This window comes from Brienomyrus brachyistius, chromosome 22, assembly GCF_023856365.1.
Source record: "Brienomyrus brachyistius isolate T26 chromosome 22, BBRACH_0.4, whole genome shotgun sequence".
Classification (NCBI taxonomy): domain Eukaryota; kingdom Metazoa; phylum Chordata; class Actinopteri; order Osteoglossiformes; family Mormyridae; genus Brienomyrus; species Brienomyrus brachyistius.
The window spans coordinates 9,549,136-9,563,907 of NC_064554.1; positions in this window are offsets into that span (position 1 = coordinate 9,549,136).

Genomic DNA, 14,772 nt, shown 5'->3' on the forward strand with positions numbered 1-14,772 from the left:
ATAATTAAATAACTGCAAATTAACTAGGGAAATCCGTCAGGGTCACCGATTAACACTCCAACTTCCCAGTGATCCTTCCAGGGAGAAATGCCTTTGGAACATTTCTATGTTGCCTAGAAAGCTGAGTTTAATTATGCCTGTCTCTGAAAGACATAATGGACATTATGCTTTTCTACATATAATTATTGACAAAAATTTATATAGTATTTATAACGTGATTTGCAAATTCATTAAGCATCCATATGGTAATTCAAGAAAAATAGCAGTGGCTTCCTACATAAGTAACTGAAATTTTATCTAAATTTAAATGTTTCAACATATGACTAATTAAGGGGTGGCATGGTGGTGCAGTGGTTAGCACTGTCGCCTCACACCTCTGGGACCCGGGTTCGAGTCTCCGCCTGGGTTACATGTGTGTGGAGTTTGCATGTTCTCCCCATGTCGTTGTGGGGTTTCCTCTGGGTACTCCAGTTTCCCCCCACAGTCCAAAAACATGCTGAGGCTGATTGGACTTGCTAAATTGCCCGTAGGTGTGCATGTGCATGTGTGAGTGTATGGGGTGTGAGTGTGCCCTGGGATGGGCTGGCCCCCCATCCTGGGTTGTTCCCTGCCTCATGCCCATTGCTTCCAGATAGGCTCCAGACCCCAGTAGGATAAGCGGTTTGGAAAATGGATGGATGGATGACTTATTAAATGTTTAACTACTTATCCATGTTTAGGGGAACATGTAATGTAAAGTGTTGTACATACATATAAATTTGATGTATTCTTGCTCCTTGAGGGACACTGTGTCCCATTTATAACAATAATAATAATAAGAAAAAGAATACCAACAATAATACTACTTACAATCAGGGATTACATACAAGAAGACAAGTAATATTCATTGATGGGATTTGTTTTTAACAGGAGTTTGAAATGGATAATGGATTTTTCCTCACGAAGACTGTGAGGAAGAGCATTCCAAATTTTAGGGGCTATTACACAGGACAGGAGTAATGTGAGCAGGTGTTTTAGCGTGTGCAAGTAAACAGGCAGTAGAGTTCTGAGCATTTATTGTCCAACCGCGTACAAAGTGAAAAGGGAGGCCGATGCAGGGAATGTGCATGGAAGACGCTGCAAATACTCTCCCGAAAGAAGGACTGCTGTGTGATAGAAGCCACACGCGCCAACTCCTGCTCAGAAATCAATCAACAGCTTGGTCCTGCTTGATGCATTAAACTCAGCCTGAACACAAACCCAAAGCCAATCCCCCAGAGCTGGGATTAGGAATCCCAGTCTTACGAAGAATGGGTGAAATAAATAATATTCGGTAGTTTTCCATTCACTTGCACCACGATTAAAGCTGTTTCTGTAATGAATGACCATTTAGACGTGTTGCTGCCAATTCCATAGGGACGAGCCCTTCCCCCAGGCCAGGAGGCAGCTTGGTTGTCAGGGGCCCCCACTCAAGCTGCTGAATAATGCAGCGCCCTTGACATCGAACCTTTCCACACCTGCAGTCCTGATGGAGTCACTTTTCAGAGTCTGCCGGGACTCACCAGGAGACTCATCAATGAGGATGGAGCTCAGTGATAGACAGACCATGTCAGTAAAGAGTAAATAATTACTAATTATGACTAATTGTGACACAGCCTATGGACTGCCAACGATGCGGGCCCGCTGTGTCCTTTGCGTTATCCGTCGTCAGCGTGCAGAGCAGCATGACTCATCCTCCTTTCATCCAATCGAAAGCTTAGTTACAGACACCTGACACTGCCGCCCCCAGGAGGTCACTGTACTGCTGGGAGGATGCAAAGTAGGTGAGATGAGCTGCTGGCAGTTCATCCTTCACCTGGATGCATGGCGCAGATAGCAGAGTACTGCACTCCATAATGACCAATAGCAGGGTTGTGCAAAATTCGCATTATATGAATTCTGCCAAATTCCATCCAACCATCCATTCATTCTCTGTACCCACTTGGCCAATGTAGGGTTGAGGAGACTCATTCCATGATTGAGTTGCAATTTCAATTTTACTTCAAAGAAATTCAATCAACAAGAATGTCATGTCATTTAGCAAAACGTAATTATATAATAGATATACTTTGTAGATAGTAGATGTACTGTATATACTGACCTTTTATATGTATAAGGAGTTAATGTATTTTATGTTTGTATGATTGTAAGAAAATTGTGTGTAACTTTTAGCCTATTAAATTGTCTGTAAATTTTTGTACTTTTAGCTTAGAAAATTGTGTATAACTTATATTGGCCCTCCAAGCCATTTTTCATTGACAGCATATTAAATGTCTTAATGTAACCTTTTACTTAACTGTCTGAGGAGTCTGTAAATATTGTAGTACATTTTATCATAAGTTGAGTAGTGATGTACTTATGATAATGATGCGTAATCCTGTCCTTCTGCCCTTGGCTTCCTGGCACAGGCTCCTGGCTCTCCTCCGCCCTGTACTTGGTAAACTATATGGGACAGGGGTGAATGGATGATATTTGCCTTTTTTATGACTGATGGGGCCTTCAGGATCTCCTCCTTCCTCCTGCTGGTGGGTTTCTGTGATTTTGTTCCTCACGTCATGCTCTGTTGACTTCCAGAACACCGGTCTGATGGCTGTAAGCTGTTTTGAATCCAGTAGCATGGTGGTTTCAGGCACCTAGGACTGCTGTAGCAATCCGGCAGTCAGAGAGAGAATTGTGGAGACTGGTTAGGCCGCTTGGCGTGGGACTCAGGTTGGCTGTTCACCCACCTCGTTTTCACTAAAACCAGCCAGCTGTTTAGCCGATGCAGGGCCAGGTTCCTGGCACAGTTCAGCTCTCTTGCTTAGATTTCTGGTGATACAGCCCTGGCTGGATCATCATTGGATACATCATTTAAAGACTTTTCCTACCTTTAGTGTGACCTACAACCTGTACAATTCAATTGAAAAACAAACTAACCTGTTAGGGGGAAAATATAAAAATTAAAAATGTACAATAAGACAGTAGCATAAGTGTGTACACCCTTAAACTACTACTTTGCTGATGCGTCTTTTGATTTAATTACAGCATTCAGTCTTTCTGGGTAGGAGTCCTTCAGTATGCCACATCTTGACTTGGCAATATTTGCCCACTCTTCCTTGCAAAAGCATTCCAAATCCGTCAGATGGCAGGGGTATCTTGTGTGCACAGCCCTCTTCAGGTCGCTCCACAGATTTTCATTTGGATGTGGCTGGGCCAATCCAAAACTTTAATTTCCTTCTGGTGAAGCCATTCTTGTGTTGATTTGGATGTGTGTTGATTTGGATGATGTTCGTCTGGTGATGCACAGTGTTGTTTTTGCACCAACATACTTTTTTTGGAATTTTGGCCAAAAAGTTCAACTTTGAATCCATCAGACCATAACACATTTACCCACATACTTTTAGGAGACTCGATGCATATTTTTGTTGAAAAATTTAACCAAGCCTGGATGTTTCTCTTTGTAAGAAAAGGCGTCCATCTTGTGACCCTACCTCTTTGTCCAAACATATGGAGAATACAGGACATTTTTGTAACATGTAGTACACAACCAGTACTTGCCAGAAATTTCTGCAGCTCCTTCAGCATTGCTGTAGGCCTCTTGGCAACCTCCCTGACCAGTTTTCGTCTTGTCTTTTCATCAATTTTGGAGGGATGTCCAGTTAACACCACTGTTGTCCCATATTCTTCCCACTTCTTGATGACTGTCTTCACTATGTTCCATGGTATATCTAATGCTGCGTGATTTGCTTTGTAACCCTCTCCTCACCTTTCAACAGTGAGATCCATTTGATGCTTTGAAAGCTGTCTGCGAACCATGGCTTTTGCTGTAGGATGCAACTGAGAAAATGTCAGGAAAATCCTACTAGGACAGCTGAACTTTATTTGGGTTAATCAGAGTTACTTTAATTGATGGTAGGTCTGTACCCAATTAAATCAAAAGGTGCTTCACCAATGTATTACATTAAGGGTGTGCACACATACACAAGCAGCTTATTGTACGCTTCTTATTTATTATATTAAATTATATACTTACATATAAATTATATGTTATATTTCCCCCCCCCCCTAACAGACTGCTTGTTTCTCACTTGAATTGTACAGTGTTCAGTTCAGTGTTCAGGAACAGCGGACACAGATGAAGGAGGGTCAAATGTGCGCATATGGGGGATCTTCCTCCTGGTCACTGACACACCTGTGAGAAGATGGATATCTAAGATGGAGCCACTAATTCCTGCTGAGATTTTTTTTGATAAGTGGAGATAGGAGAGATGACACTTGAATAAATGTGCCTGTTTTTAGAGTTCAAGGGGTCCCTGCCCTGTATTTTGAGTATCTTAACTACAATGTTCAGTGAGAGGTACCCGGAGGAAACCCCTCGACGACATGGGGAGAACATGCAAACTCCGCACACATGTGACCCAGGCGGAGACTTGAACCCAGGTCCCAGAGGTGTGAGGCAACAGTGCTAACCACTGCACCACCATGCCACCCCAGAACTAGATCATTCAATAGGAAATGAAGAAGCGCTCAGCGTTTATCCATCCATCCATCCATCCATCCATCCATCCATCCATCCATCCATCCATCCATCCATCCATCCATCCATCCATCCATCTTTATCTCTCTGCTACATTCTGTAGTACAGTGTCATATTGAGCCTGGAGTCCGTCCCAGGAAGTACATGCAACACTATAGATGTCAAGTTTCATTTCGGTTTTTATAATCTACACCTCTGTAATTTATTATCTGAGAAATAATAAAAGCTTTTTTCTTGAGTTAGCAATTTTGTGTAAGATGGATGGATGGATGGATGGATAAATTCACCTGTGAGAAGCCTTTTTCGATATTATAAATATTTTATTTGTTGCGGACTCCCTTTACAGTTTAATTTCACTTTGTAATTTTAGATTGTGTTTTTGTTAGTTATTTGTTTTTATTTGTGAAAGTGAACATGTGTGAGTTTTCACTTCACAGTTTTTCACTCTTGTACAACAAAATGTTTTAGGATTTATCAATTGAACAGAACCGCATAGTTACTGTATAATATGGATCTGGCAGACACAGGAAACGGATGCTGTTTCCATGGGGAAAAAAATGCAAAAAATAAATGTAAAAAAGATGTAAAAAGCTCCGTTATTCTGTTCCTTATTACTATGTGTATCTGTGCTCTGTATGCTAGAATATATTCTGAGTAGGTCCAAAGTACCGTGGCTCAGCCTTGAATTTTTGCAGATTGACAGGTAATTTAAACACCATTGGTATTTTAAGAAACTTCCAGTAGGTGAGTAAACTACTCAAGTTACATGCAATGTTGCTACAGTATGACCCAGACAGAGAGGAACACAGAATCATCACGTCAGCCTGGTATGGTCAGTAAATGTGATCAGTCTGCCCTAGTGACTCAAAGCTGGGGGCTCTTCAACAAACCTTTCAGTGGAGTAGAATAAGTTGGACTTGACGCAACATCTGACTGCAAGTACCTGCCTGCGAGTATTTGACTGTGGCTCTGATTGGCTGGCTGTGAATTACCGATTGCTAGTCACTGACTTTGAGTAGCTGGCTGTGAGTAACAGACTGTAAGTAATTGACTGTGAGTATCTGACTGGGAGTAACTGACTGGGAATATGTGACTATGAATAGCTGACTGCAAGTAACTGACTGAGAGAAACTGACCGTGAGTAGCTGACTGTGAGTTGCTGGCTGCAAGTAACTGACTATGAGTGATGGATTGTGAGTAGCTGACAGTGAGAAACTGACTTCAAGTAGCTGACTGTGAGCAGATGAGGGTTAGCACTTGTAATGTGGGACAAATAAACAGCGACCAGCACTGTGAACTGAGCCACTCTGAATACACTCCTGCATCAGCAGTACATGGCATTTCTGCAGCAGTGTTACTAGTGTCTTACGTTCTGAAACCCTCCCCCCGCCCAACAGGGTTTCTCTTGGCCGCAGTGTAGATCTGGGTTCAGGGTTATGAATCCATCCTGCATATTTGGCCTGCTGTTCCTCGGGATAAACCAGCAAAGCATCCTTGAGAATATCTGCCGAGTGAAAACGTGCAAAAAGGGGAATTCGCTTCATGGGTTGAGAACAGCCTGATAGGAGGCTGGACAAGGGAGCAGGATCACAGAGGATTTAGAGTCACTTCTTGGGGGAATGGGGATCGTGTAGGGACAGGACAGACCACAGGCTGTATACACTCACCTGCTGCTTTGGCAGGCATCTAAAGAGGGGTTTTCAAACCAAGGAGCCCTAAAATGAAAACATGCCAGAGCTGAAGACCCCCTAACACTATTAAAAATTAGAAACCGGGAGGAGGAATTAATATTTCTAACTCCAGGGTTAGGGTTTCCCTCAAGCCACCTGTAACTGCTCTGTGGAGCCCGGACCTACAGTAAGTCCCCTGGCTTAGAGTGAGTTTGGGGATGTGAAAACCTCAATAAGCCGGTGAGATCCTGGGCATTAAAATCAATTAGGTAACATTTAAAAGGCCAGTGTTGTGATGATTGGTTTCCTAAATCAAATGCTTTTTGTTTACCTGACATTTTCCATGTTTAATTTAGCAGGTAACTTGTGCATGTTTGGCCTTAACTGATGTGACCTCGCCTTCCAGAATACCACTCCATATTACTGGGTGTGTAAATAATTAATTGCTTTTAAACAGTAAAACCTGGAATTGTAGTTATGTTCTTGCCCCATGCTCATACTTCTGTGTATTGAACACTAGAGGGCGATATAGAAAGGCCATTACTCACAGCTATTCAGAACACATTTTTTTTTTGTTAATATGAAAGCATTTAAAATATTGGAGAAATGATATAATTAACATTGCATAGTGAGATAAATCAAGGCTAGCACACTCTGTCACAGTCTGTCAGACTCCCTGTTAAAATATGTGTATGTGTGGAATCTCCTGTCTGTGCCTGTTAGCGCCTAGCCTTCATACCTGGTTATATTTACATGCATTAGGCTTGTGATTTATAAATCCCTTCTTCTCTGCTCCCTGATAAAAAATTACAGAGCACGTTTTCTGCAGTTTCTCAAGGTCAGTGCAGCTATTTTGGGAAATGTCAAATAATTGTAGGTTCTCAGCGTTTTGCCTGAAGGACCCGTGGTAATTGATGAAACACTGGAGCGAAATGTAGGTCAGTCGGTGGACATTGCTGCTGAGAGGACCTGCCACAAGGGGGAGACATTGTGCTAGCTTTGAGTGTGGGCCGTATTAAATGACCATGATATGTCTCCTTGCTCTTGGGCAAAGCGAAAACAGGCCTGTGTATGCAGTGCTTGCTTCACTGGGGGAGGCCAAGACGCAGTGCACCTCCATGCCCTGTGATTTTGTGTAATTCTACCTTCCCACGCAGACAGTCAGGATGGGCCGACTTCACATTTTAAAGCTGATGACATGGTGTGTATGAGGTGTATGTTTTAAATATCCGGTCCCCTCTTTGATTTTCTGAAAGCCCATTATAAACGACGAGATGTGGCTCTTAGAAACAGCGGGGGCCGTAACTCCAGTCGTATTTCAAGAAGATCATGGGCCTGTGGAGTATTTTGTGGTGCCAGAAAAATTTCCATGAATCATTCCGGTGAATTTTCTGAAATGGCCTTGAATTCATTTAGAATTTATGCCTGGGCTTTCCCTAAGGCGGCATGAAAAACTGCTCTCGCTGGCAGGGATGTCTCTTTCTCCTGCCCCGGGGCTTTCATTTGTCTCAAACACCTGACCCAATGTGATCCCCTAAACACCCAGGTAGCTTTCCTGACTGCTCACAAGGAGGGGGTAGCCATGTTAGTAATGCCTGTATGGCACATTAACGTGTAATATGTGTCATTTCCCAGCCCACACTCCCCGCCAAGAGCCAGATGAAACATTTCTATTGGCTCCTCAGCTCCATGAGCAGATAGGAGGTTTGGGAAGTTTATAACTCCAGCTGTGTGGGTTTAATGGTTAAGAGTTTACCTAGGTCTCCATAAATTTGGTAGACGTGAAAGGTTTTCAGTGGAACAGTGGATATAATGTCCCTATTTGCTGAAACCATCCCAAGCAGGTAACTAATTGCTCAGAGAATTAGGGGACAGGCCCCTGTGTCAGCTTGCAGGCATGAGACTTGGGGCTGATGGAGTAGAGTGTCAGCGTGATTAAACAGGGTCACTGCAGTATGAGAAGGCCACATCCAACATAAAGTCAGCCTTTGGACATTGTTCATCGCAGCTGGTAGTCCTGGGTCATTCCTGAGGAGAGGTCCTTGATGCTGTCAGGTGACGGGCACTGCCAGTGCCCTGCCAGTGCCCTGCCAGTGCTGACTGACCATGGGCGTCGTTAGGCCCGATCACTTGGCTCTATAGCTCCGAATATTTTTGCCCCGATGCTAATCTTCCTTCAAAAAAAAGTCAAGCCTCAGGTAAACTGATCTTTTCAATGGCAAGAAATGGCCCTATGACTGACCATGCCGGTTGCCTGAATACCTCCATTATTTCACAGTATATTGTCAGTGTTGGGGGTGGCTAGTGTCCAGAGAACCATGTTACTAAGGTGATGGAAGAGCAGAAAATACTGAGGGTTCAGTGGTTGTGCTACCCAGAGCTACCCCCTCCCCCCCCCCTCCGAAATTGAGAGGCTGTTGCAGTAATTCACTTTGATCTCATAGATCTCTTCTACATGTCAATTTACATGTCTGTTAATGTCCCAAAGTTGGTCAAATGCTCATAATCACCCCCAGGAAGTTGTAATGACACTGAACCTCCGCTAATACTGATGCCCATACACCCACTCCAGTCTTAGGTGCCTGTAACGCGCACACGCTGCACAGGTTGCTGTACAGGTAACCTGATCTGGGGTTGAATTACCCAGCTCTGTGTCATCTGTGGAGCAGAAAGACAGAGCTGAAGGTAAGGGAAAGGATGAGTACCTCGGGAAATGTCCGCGTCAAAGCGGGTAGGCTGGAGAGTGTGGGGCGTTCTGACCGTAAATGTAGGTAAAGACGGGTCACTGTCTCAGGAAAAGAGACAAATCAGGTAGGCTGGAGAGTGTGTGGCATTCTGACCGTAAATATAGGTAAAGACGGGTCACTGTCTCGGGAAAAGAGACAAATCAGGTAGGCTGGAGAGTGTGGGGCGTTCTGACCGTAAATGTAGGTAAAGACGGGTCACTGTCTTGGGAAAAGATCCAAATCAGGTAGGCTGGAGAGTGTGGGGCGTTCTGACCGTAAATATAGGTAAAGACGGGTCACTGTCTTGGGAAAAGATCCAAATCAGGTAGGCTGGAGAGTGTGGGGCATTCTGACCGTAAATATAGGTAAAGACGGGTCACTGTCTCGGGAAAAGAGACAAATCAGGTAGGTTGGAAAGTGTGGGGGGTGCTGGAGCAGTGCTGCTGGGCATAGACGAGAGGGGGCAGGAACCAGCTGAAAGAGGGCTTTGTGTGCTAAGAGGGGCTAAACTGGCCCAAACAACTGAGCACTCACGGGGCCAGTTTACGGCTGTTGGGAAATCCCGTAATCTGTGGTCTGATCACTCGTAATCATGGTAGCAGAGCCACAGGTAGTCTATGCAGACGCTAGAGTGATTTCAGTTGCGGGGGACGAGATGGAGGGAATAGAGTATCACCTTAATGCACAGGCTGCCATTTGTCATCAAACTAGACAAAGCCACATGCTTCGCACTTAGCAACTTGATAACAAAGGGGCGTAAATGAGCAAGTGAAGCCAAGGTAGAGAGAGACAGTCAGTACCATCAGCAGTTTGGGGGCCTGTCTCAGGAGTTCATTCCTGCCGAGGTTAATCTTTACCTGTCAGGAAAAAGGGAAAGAGAAAAAAAAACAGACGAGATTGTATTTATATGTGGTGATAAGAGGTGGTGCAACTGTCGAAAAGAAAAAAATCCCTTAAAAATCCCCCCCCCCCAATCCCATAAGTTCCACTTGATCCTAGTTCGCTTTTCTCCCTGCTCTCTCTGTCCGGGGCTTTGAGAGTGGTTCTTATGCCCTGTGCCTCTGGGTGGGGCGGGTCCCCCGGTACACCGAGGGTGGGTCACTGAGCCGGTGTGGGGTGGTGGCTCTCTGGGGGTCACCCACCTGCCCACTGATCTCTCCTGTCCTGAGCTGGGCATCAGACCAGAATAGCCTTTGGTCTCCCACTCATACAGACACAAAAAATACCCATCCTTCAATAGGGGTGGCATGACATGCAGGGCATGATTTGCCTGGGGTGGGGGTGTCACGGGCGGGGTGTTATCCTGGTGGTTGCCAAGCCCCTCCCTCTGGCCTGCTCATGGTGTGTGGTGAGCCTGGCTTTGGTTTCATCAGGCTTTGGTTGGATATCCTGGCCAAATAACATCCTCTTCATCAACCTTGCCTTTGCTTCTCCTTCTCATCATTTTCATCTCTGCTTCGCAATGTACTGCATACACTCCCCCAAACACACACACACACACACACACACACACACAAAACATGCCCACCGTTCGGGGAAAAGCAGAGTATGTACTCTCACAATCCTCTCATATACATACTGCATAAATAATACCTAATGGTTCTGTTATTGCAATTTTTGAGTTGCTTTTTTCTTTCTCCTTCTTCTTCTTCCTTTGCTATTTTTGTCTTACTTTTCAGATCAATGACTGACTTTCTGTTTGTTGTGTTTCCTCACCTTAAATAATAAAAAGATAAAAGTTTACATTAGAAACCTCTTAGTCAGTCATAACTGCGTCGTTCTCACATGGTAAACTCTGCAATTAAAACCCCTTGTCCAGAAAAAAAAACAAAATGGGAAAAGCAGCGTGCAGTGCCAGGGCAGGCACAATCACAGCAGTTTCCAGTGCGGAGAGGAGACGCCTGATGTTACACGTCTACGGGAAAGAACCAAACGAGTATGGACACCAGCGGAAAAACACAGGAGAGCGGAAAGACGGAGGAATATGATGTTTGCTACTAGCATCCTTTTAATCATCCTCCGGCTGATACTCCCCCACCCCACTTCTGCAACGGCATGCAACCCGGTGACCCACTGCACCCTGCGGTCCGAACCCCACCAGCACTACTTTCAGCAGTGCTGCAAACTGCCTGTCCTGCTATGCCCAGTCCGTGGGCGTGTCATAGCTGTAGTTCGTGCACCTGGCCCTCTACCTAGAGGCCAACCTGCTGAACATTAGTTGCAAGCACTATGCCCACCAGTGGGTGCCTGAGGATGAGGTCTCTCTTGACAGCCACATCCCCTGGGCAGCAAGTATTGCCTTAAAACCTGCAACAACAGATTTCTGAACCACAATGGCAGGCTAATAAGACACAGCAGTCCTGGGACAGAACTTTGATCCAGGAAATTGGCTTGTAAGGACTGTGAAGGGAGGTACCTCTCACCCGCGGAACCCCTGCAGACCTCACACTCTGGGCGCTGTGACAAAGCTGGAAACCATGAGGTCTTTGACCCAGAGGAGAATTATCCACAGGTGGTCTTCCTGACCAGCAACATCAAATATATCTCCATCCAACAAGGTAACCATCATCTGAAAGTCCACTATGGGTCATTGATTGCCTGTCACTGCTCCCCTTTTGGATGATGCTTGCTTGTCTCCAGCTCTTGGCTGGTGCTCCCACAGTGCTTTCGTGCTTCGTTTGTTGGGAAGAGAACCTGGGAAGATGCTTTTGGATGGAATGATTCCTAGACAAGCTCTGTGTTCCTGAAATCTGTCGCATAACCATATAATAAACGACGACTCCGGTGAGAGTTGTTTTCTTCCTTTCTTAGTCACCATGTTTTAGTGTCCAGTTAGACATGAAATGCCACTCATATGTGGCACAAAAAAAAAATTTCCTACAGTATGGCTCAAATTTGTGAGATTCCGGATAGATCCACTCAGGTCTCACATACAGCACTATGCAATTAAGTGAGCTGCTGGTGAAATTTAACAAATGGCTGTGGTGAGGAGAGGATTGGGAACTGAAGCAGAGTGTATCTGGCCTTCCAACAATATATCTAAGACAATAACTCCCTAAGACTGTTGCACATTAAGCAAGCATAATGGATTCCTGGCTTACTACGTAATTTTTTGCAGTCTAATCCATCCATCCATTTTCCAAACCGCTTATCCTACTGGGTCGCGGGGGGTCCGGAGCGTATCCCGGAAGCAATGGGCACGAGGCAGGGAACAATCCAGGATGGGGGGCCAGCCCATCGCAGGGCACACTCACACCTACAGGCAATTTAGTAACTCCAATTAGCCTCAGCATGATTTTGGACTGTGGGGGGAAACCGGAGTACATGGAGGAAACCCCACGACGACATGGGGAGAACATGCAAACTCCACACACATGTGACCGAGGCGGAGACTCGAACCCGGGTCCCAGAGGTATGAGGTAACAGTGCTAACCACTGCACCACCATGCCGCCCCCAGTCTAATCCAGTGGTGGGAAAAGTACTCAATTTTCATACTTAACTAAAGTTAGATACTACCCCAAAATTTTACTAAAGTAAAGGTAGAATCTTCACAAATTTGCCAGTGCAGATGAGCAAAATAATTTTTTTACTCTGTGGATAACGAAAGATCGATCTACAGGCTAGATTTAATACAGTGGTGATAGTCAGAATAAGTCTAGATCTCCACATCTTTTTGTTTGTTGATTTTAACGTAATTGTAATAAGCAGGATTAAGCTCACATTTTCTACTGATGTCCCAAAGCCTATGAAGTAGATTGTGAATGTGATCACCGGTAATATACCTTTAATACATTATGGGTAGCACAGGTGTCTTCAGGCAGCTCCTGGTTCTAAGTCTTAATTACTGATAGCAAAGGTAGAAATCTGATAGCTAAGGTAGAACCTTCAATAGTCTGCTTTGTCTGACTCAGATGGCTGATGACAAGGGTGTTGTCTGTCCCAGAGAGAGGAGAGGGGAGACAGGAATCCATCATTGTATACAGGGTGGGTTTTATGTGCCCCTCCTGGATAGCTAGCAGACTAATGCTAACCTTGTCCGCCATCAGCTCTAAGGCTGGTCAGGCAGGCGGACATCTTACACTCAGTTATTGGGCTCAAATGGCATTGCTGATGTAGGCGCTCCTGCACTGTCAGGTGGAGGGGTGGGTTTCTGAGAATGATGGAGGCAGGTTTTTATAAACAGCCCTTCATCAGACAGGGGATATTCAGCCTGGGGCCCATACAGCAGCTGCAAATGTTCTAACCTGCTTGTGGGTCGAGTGGCTGGGTCTCAGGGTGGTGCTGAAAACCAGCAACAGAAAGTTCTTGTCCACCAAAAAAAACAGGCAGTTGGCTACATTCAGCGGTGTTCTGGGTAAGTGCACACATGCCCACTATGATATTTATCATTTATGCCTCCTGTATTATACAAGCAACTGGGCAATTGCACAGTCTTAGCTAGTTATACTGCAAATAACGTGATGCGGTGTCATTGGCCATTTCTATAATTCGCGTGCATTGCACAAGAGACCCAAAGATAAGTAAATCATTATTTTAGCTAAGTAGCATTTTAAAACAGTGATGGAAAGGATTCGATGTTTTGTAAATGATCTTTTTCACATATTATTTCAGTTCACAGAAGTGTCTTTGCTAATGGATTTTTTTTTTAACGTAACGTAGACTACAGGCCCATCTCCAAGCTTCCACTTATTTCCAAGATGTTGCTGAAGGTACTGAACAACATTCTTCTCACTCCCGATTCAGGCCCCTGTGCAGTTTTAGTCTTGATTGATCTCAGCACAGTTTTTAACACAACTGACCATGAAGAATCTTTTACAGTGTTTAGTGGCACAAGTCGGGGTCCCCATACCTGCATTCCCACCTGCCTCTCCCTTCTACTTATGCTGCCATAGCCGTATCTGCCAGAGCTTACATACTGCACTCACCTAACTCTTTGTGTTGCCTCTAGTCTCCTTTACTTTGGCTAATGCATTTTTTTATTTCCCCCCAGCCCTCCCGAGATGTGCTACATGGACACCCAAAAATAGACATTCTGCCTACCCTGATGCCTGTAACACCTCTACTACATGAGCTGTCTTTCTGGCCTGCTCGCTCCTCTCTGTGACACCTCTCAGTCAATAAATCAATCAACGGACTTTATTTATACAGCTTTTCCTACAAACACAATGCAACGCAAGGTGCTTTACATAATAAAAACAGTATCAACCCTACCAGCCTCACCCACACTGTGTAAAATAACGGGACAAAAGACATGAAAGACAGTTATAAATAAATAAGTAAATAAAGAAATAAATAGATAAGTAGATAATAAAAGAACAGGAGCAATAAAAATAGGAGCTGAGGAAATGTTATCTTGTATCTCGTAAATTTGCATGAGGCAGGTTAAAATATACAGAGTAAAATTATGAATGGTGAGTTAATAAAAAGGAAGAGATAAAGTTATGGTAGATAATAAAGCAGGAGAAAAGGCACAAGCCACTACAAAATAAACATATAAATGGGGGATGTAAAAGGAGGATATAAACAGAGACAGAATAATAAATATTAATAAAATAATAGACATTAAAGAGATTAGGTGTTCTGGGATAAAAATGTAATTAAAAGAAATATGATTGAATGTGTAAAATAAAATAAACAAAACAAAATAAAAGAGGACATACCAAGTAATAAAATTGACAAATATATAAATAAGTAGACAAATAAGTAATAAAGTTCACATACATTAAATTTCCAAAAGTACTGGGACACCTGCCCAATACACACACACACAAAATTATAAAGGAAGTATTAGCAACATTTCAGCATTCTAAGCACCTGCATTAGGAAGAAATAATTGGAGCA